This window comes from Terrapene carolina, unplaced genomic scaffold, assembly GCF_002925995.2.
Source record: "Terrapene carolina triunguis isolate 2854851 unplaced genomic scaffold, T_m_triunguis-2.0 Scaffold233, whole genome shotgun sequence".
Classification (NCBI taxonomy): Eukaryota; Metazoa; Chordata; order Testudines; family Emydidae; genus Terrapene; species Terrapene triunguis.
The window spans coordinates 11,035,687-11,042,807 of NW_020664584.1; positions in this window are offsets into that span (position 1 = coordinate 11,035,687).

Below are 7,121 nucleotides of genomic sequence, written 5' to 3' on the forward strand. Positions count from 1 at the left end.
GGGGGGTCCAATTTTCAGACATGAGAAAGTTAGCCATCCTATTTACTGGTAGGGATGTGAAGGAACCCCCTGGTGGTAGTGCAGGGAAATGAGATTCCATGCAGGTGCTTGACCAGTCAGCAGATGCTCCTCAAATGATTTAGTGCTCAGCTCCCAGGATCCCAAAGCAGGAAAAAGCACTCAAGAGAAATCCTATGTGAGCAAAGTGCATCAAGTCTCCCCAGAGAGACTGTGCTACAATGAGAGCCCAGCTTCCACGCCTGTGCACAGCACACACTGTCGCTCAGTGTGATTCAGTCTGCAGACACTGCAGGCTGGCAGGGCTCTTTCTTTAGCCGGGAGAGGGAACTGGCCAACTCTGTAGGAAATCTACTCATTGCCTAATGCCTGGAGTCATTTGTCCCCCTTTCACATATACTGTAGCACCCATATTTGACACTGAATTAACAGTGCCTTTTGGAGCCAGCCTTTCTGAAACAGCAAAAGAGAAAATATCCTCCTGTGCTTGGGGTAGTAGGAAGAGGGCCTGAAACATAAGCCCATGTATCAGAGACCTGGTATGAGGCGTGAGGCCTGGACTAAAGTAGCCAAAACTTTGCTGATGTAAAGCAAAGTTAAGTTGTGAGCAAGAGGCAGGCCCTGCCCACAGAATTTGGCAAGCACAGGGCTGGTATTGCAAAAACACATATTCCTAAGAGGTGCTAGGCACAAAACACTCACGCAAGCACATTCCAGAAGGGTGGTACCAGGACGCCCCTATAAACACAGTCCCCAAAGATAACAGGAACATTCTGACCCATCTTAAGGATAAAGTCAGGATGACAGCATGATAAATAGAGATGTTTTGATCGAAACTACAGGTACAAGGCAATGGGTGGTGTCCTAATACGTCAGAGGATGGCACCCTGATACATCAAGGGTGATACATAACTTGTTTGTATTGGTGTATACAGATGTATCTGAGAGGGAGTGTCTTTGTCCAGCTGAGGAGGCAGTGTAAAGTCTCACCACTGACTGAGCTGCATCCATTGTCATGAGCATACATGTGCTAGTGTAACGGTAGACACTGATACAGGAATTAGGACTGTGCTTTGCTGACAATAAACCTGACCAAGCGCCTTCACACCTTAATGGATTTTGTGGTCATTGGGCAGTTCGCTTGAGATCTGCTAAGCCAGCTATCTACGCAGAGCTGGGACAGCACACAGGGAGAATATACATGCAGCCGAACATCTGACGACAGATGGGGCCCCTTTAAGAGGCAGATGGAATGATGCAGCCCAAAGATTCTGTGTCTTTTGGGGAGTGTAGCAACCTGCCTGGAACGTGGAGGGAGTAACACAAGTTGCAGTGGAGAAGAGTCTGAAGAAGCAGCAGGAAGTCAGTCTGTGTGCACATGGCTAGAATCTTCTGCTGTAAGGATAGGTTCCTGGGTCAGTGTTTTTGTTCAGTGATGTGTGGTTGCTGGTGAGTATTTGCTTTAGGTTGGGGGATGGCTAGAATCGTAACTGCAGTTGCAGCACCTCCATAAATGAACTCTTAATAAAGAGCCAGTCTAGTTTTAGAAACATGGCGTCTTCTCATGGTGTTACCCAGTACATGAAGCATGATGATAGTTGTCAGTCTTCTGAGAGCTACAGCAAGGAAGAGAGTCTGATTAACAGGCCAGCAAAGCAGCACTTAGAAACAGAGCAAACAGGCAGAGCTGGATTTCCAGACAGAAGACCTTGCCCAAGCATGGAAGCCATGGAAATCAGAATTGAGACTGTGTACAGAGCTAACCATGAGGGATAACAATGAGAAAATGAAGGTAAAGCTTATTTACTATCTCATTGGGAAGAGGAGTTTTGGGGGGCGGGGAGGAAGGACAAGAAGTGAGTGAGACACTGCTGCCAAGAATAATGCCCAAAACACTGAAACAACTGAAAAAGGTGTTGATGAGTGCTGTGACCCCAGACAGAATGAGACTTGAGAGAGACTGGGTTTTTTACTGAAACCAAGAAGCAGAAGAGGGAATAGATACATACATTACACAGCTGAGAGCTCTGTCCTCCTCATGTAATGTTGGAGATATTAAAGATTTCTTAACTAAAGACACAATCCTTTGTGGAACACATGGTTTCAGTTTATAGGTTCCAGCTGGATTGTGGTGCCAGCTGCAAAGTAATCCCAGCACCACTGCTAAGCAGCAATATTAGACTAGAGAAATGTGACCGAACACTGGTGATGAACAATAAAACCATGTTGAGGCCAGTGGGCAAATGCAGGCTGTCAATAAGAAACCCGTGAAACAAGAGACATTATTGCCTAGAGTTTCTAGTAGTTGACACACAGGAGAACACTGCTGGGTAGCAGGGCAGTACAAGTCATGGATTTGATCTCAGTACAATATCAGAATATCCTTAAGGTCAGAGAGGCAGGAGAACAGTCACCATGGGCCCTACCCAGCATTCTAACCGGATATAAGGACATACTTCAAGGAGAGGGACACCTAGAAGGCAACCTGAAGTTAGAAGCAGACCCCATGTGGAGCCCTTGACACTGCTGAAACTCAGAGTTCCTATAGCCCTGAGAAGGAACTGACAAGCCTGCAAAGAAGAGGCATCATTACACTTGTTAAAACAAGCACAGAGTGGATCAGCAGCCTAGTAGTGGTAAGAAAAACTTCAGGTAAACTGAGGATCTGCATTAACCCCAAGCCACTGTACAGAGCATTGACAAGAAGTCACTATTCACTTACCAGCAATGGAGGACACCCTACCTGATCTATCCAGGACAAAAGTATTCACTGTCTATGATGTCATGAATGAGTTCTGGCACTTTGAGCGAGATGAGCCGTCCAGGCACCTGAGAACCTTTTGACAGGTACCACTGGGTACGAATGCCTACAGACACCACCCCAGCCCCAGAGGTGTTCCAATGTAAATTGAACTAGGCAATAGAGGGACTCCCAGGCATCAAGACTGTAGCAGATGACATTCTTACTATAGGAGGAGATGTCAAGGAAGAGGCCATGAAGGTCAACTGAGGGACTCTGGCTGAACCCTGAGAAACAGCCATTAAGGAAATGCCCAGACTGAAGGAAGTTCAGCAATTTATAGGGATAGCCAACTAGCCAGATTCTGCACACACCTATCGGATGCCTGTAAGCCCTTAAGACAGTGCACAATGATAATACCTTATTCCTCATGGTCACAATCCTGAGCCCATCCTAGCCCTAGACCAGCCCAAAGGCCAAGGCGACAACACCAGATGAAGAGCTGTTCTTGCTCTGCTGCTGCCCTGAACAGGAGCCAGAAACCCTGCATGTCTGGTGAGGAGACTGGTTTCCGTGAGTCCTCCAGCTCAGCTCTGCTGTCCCTGTTTCCAGTCATTTCTGGATGAGATTGGGGTGGGCACAGAAATGACCAAGGCACAGTATCTGACAACTGCTGCTGAAGGAGGCGTCACCCTTGGTGATTTGTAGCAGCGCTAGGGGAGACTAGGTGCATCTGAGGGTGTTGCCCTTTTGTGACAGATATTGAGCTGCTGCAACTGAGAGTTATATTGCATGCAAGAAAACCAGGGGCTCAATCCTGCTCCCACTGAAATCACTGGGAGTTTTCAGATGGACTTCAATGGAAGCAGGACTGGGCCCTATGCTACTACAATTATACAGTTAAGTTGGATAATCACATAGAAGTCCAGAGATTCAGAGTTGCAGGTTTGCACAGTAACCTTAGGTCTGTCCCACCTCGTGCTTATGCATCATGATAGTGTTGTCTACCTGACTTTTGCCCAATTGAATTCTCATAATTACTTGCTCCATGACAGTACTTTGCCTCTCACACCATGACTACTTAGTTTCTTTAGTAACCCCTTGTGAGGGACATTGTTAAAGGCCTTTTGAAAGTCCAAATGACTGTCACATGCTTCTTCTTTGTCCACTGTTTTATTGACATGTTCAAAGAATTCTAATAGATTAGTGAGGTGCAATTTTCCTTTGCAGACGCCATGCTGGTTAGACCCCATCATATAATCTTCCACACTCTTGTCTACACTACAGAGTTTTTTCAATAAAAGCTATGTTGATGATCAAAAAGTGCTATAATATCATAGCTATTACGTGTTCACATTATGGTCCCTCAGTTGGCAGAGTGCATGTGGCACTCTATCATCAAGGGTACGTCTATACTTACCTCTGGGTCCGGCGGTAAGCAATCGATCTTCTGGGATCAATTTATCGCATCTTGTCTAGACGCAATAAATTGATTCCGGAAGTGCTCGCCATCGACGCCGGTACTCCTGCTCTGTGAGAGGAGTACGTGCAGTCGACGGGGGAGCCTGCCTGCCACATCTGGACCCGCGGTAAGTTCGAACTAAGGTACTTCGACTTCAGCTACGTTATTCACGTAACTGAAGTTGCGTATCTTAGTTCAAAGTGGGGGGTTAGTGTGGACCAGCCCCAACAGTGAGAGCAGTGCACTGTGGGTACCTATCCCAGTGTGCTACTTGCCATCTTCTGCAGCTAGGACTTGTGGGAAGGCAGAATGGATCGCAGCACATCATGGGTGCTGGCTCAACATCCAATGATGCATTATTTTCTGTCCCAGCATTCCATGGGCTTCTGACTGCAATTCACAGCATTTTTCAACAGCCCCCGTTTACTGTGTACCTGTCATCTCCGTCTGAAAGGATGGATCCCCCACTGCTCTCTACTGTTGTGGTAACTGCTATTAACACATCACGGATGGTAATGCAGTTAATCCTGACCTACCATTCTGAACAGGAGTCAGACTTGCCTAACCTGCTGTGTGCCATGGAAAGAAGCAATACCAGATTACTTTTGGCATTCACAGAGCAGCTGCACATTTTGGACCATCACTTTTGGATGTGGAAAGCCACCTTCCTGGAACTGAATGCGGAACTTGCCCCAGCCCTGCAGGGCATGGACACCAAAATGAGAGCTGCCCTCTCAGTAGAGAAGCATGTAGCTGTGTGGAAGCTGGCAACCCCAGACTCCTACCGGTCGGTTGCGAATCAGTTTGGCCTCGGGAAATTGACCGTGCGGGGCTGTGTTAACACAAGTGTGCAGGGCCACTAATCACATCCTGCTATGAAGGACTGTGAATCTTGGCAATGTGCCTGAAATAGTGGATGGCTTTGCAGAAATGGGCTTCCCTAACTGCAGAGGGGCGATAGACGGCACACATATTCCAATTTTGGCCCCAGACCATTTTGCAATGGAGTACATCAATAGAAAGGGCTACTTCTTCATGGTATTGCAGGCACTTGTTGATCACCATGGGCATTTCACTGACATCAACGTAGGGTGTTCCAGGCAGGTGCATGACGCATGCATCTTCAGGAACACCAGCCTATACAGAAAGCTGCAAGCAGGGACTTTCTTTCCAGACCAAAAGATTCCAATGGGGGATGTTGAAATGCCCATAGTGATCATGGGAGACCCAACGTACCCTTTACTGCCGTGGCTCATGAAGCCTTACATGGGAAACCTGGGTGGCATCAAGAAGCACTTCAACAATAGGCTGAGTAGGTGCAGAATGTGGAATGTGTCCTTGGAAGATTAAAAGCACGCTGGTGATGCCTTTATGTCAGGTTAGATCTAAGTGAGGAAAGGATTCCAATGATGCCTGCTGCACGCTCCATAATCGTTGTGAAGCTAAGGGTGAAAACTTTGCTCAGGAATGGAGCACTGAGGCTGATTGCCTGGGTGCTGATTTTGAGCAGCCAGATACAAGGGCTATTAGAAGGGCACAATGGGGGGCAATTTGAATCAGGGAGGCTTTGAGCCAACGTTTTGATAATGAGCATCAGTAATCTGTTTTTCTATACAGCAATTTGCCATGCATCATTAAGCTCAGTTATCTTATTTGGTCTAGCACTTGTGATGATTCCTGACTGGGATTTGTAGTAAGCAAATGATTAGAATGCATTTATATGTTGCTAGCAACAGCAATCATTATGTATAGAAGATTGGTTATCTTTCACAGCGTTTGTTTTTATTAAACACCAATTAACATACAAAAGGCTTAGTGGGAACGGAGGTAACAGTGCTGGACAGTGAAGACTCTCATAGCTGTGCCTAAGTCCAGCTATCATTTTGGAAGGCATCTGAAGGGGTGGAGTGAATGGGATACTGAGACGTTCCAGGAAGTTGCAAGGAATGGGTGGGAGGAGTTTGGGGAGGGCATGGAAAACAGTTCTCTATCAGGTGGGGGGGCGGGGGGGGGGGGGGAGCATGCATCTGTTCTGCCTGGAGCATGATTAGGGACTTCAACATCTCTGTTTGCTCCTCCATCACTTTTATCATCCACATATGGGCCTTTAGAATGTGCTCCTCACTGCCCTTTCTGTCCCATCCTTCCATTTCTCTCAGCTCCATGCGTTCTCTTTTTTCTGACTCAGATGATGGAGCACCTGTCTGAACAAGTTCTCCTTGCTCCGCCGTGATTGCATCTTTATCTGGCGGAGGCGCTCCACTGATGTGTAAGGGGTTCCCCTGAAGGCCACATCTGCAGAAGCACAAGAAACAATACACAAGAACACAATTTTTAGTTCACGCGCAGCATTGAATCATTACAGTAAAATACACCTCTTTTAACATACCAGTCACTTTCTCACTGTCCCTTGGCAAGCACACATCTCAATGAACACCCTAAACATGTTGAGTTTGGCCTTGTTCGGGGGTGGGCATTCAAAATGGGGCAAAGGGTGTTGATAGTGCTTTCAGGGGATCAGGGGTGACTGGGGACAATATTGTAAATTCTGCCAGTTTTCCACAGGTGGGGGTCATTGAAGCTGATACCTTAAGAACATAAGAATGGCCATACGGGGTCAGACCAAAGGTCCATCTAGCCCAGTATCCTGTCTACCGACAGTGGCCAATGCCAGGTGCCCAAGAGGGAGTGGACCTAACAGGCAATGATCAAATGATCTCTCTCCTGCCATCCATCTCTATCCTCTGACAAACAGAGGCTAGGGACACCATTCCTTACCCATCCTGGCTAATAGCCATTAATGGACTTAACCACCATGAATTTATCCAGTTCTCTTTTAAACGCTGTTATAGTCCTAGCCTTCACAACCTCCTCAGGTAAGGAGTTCCACAAGTTGACTGT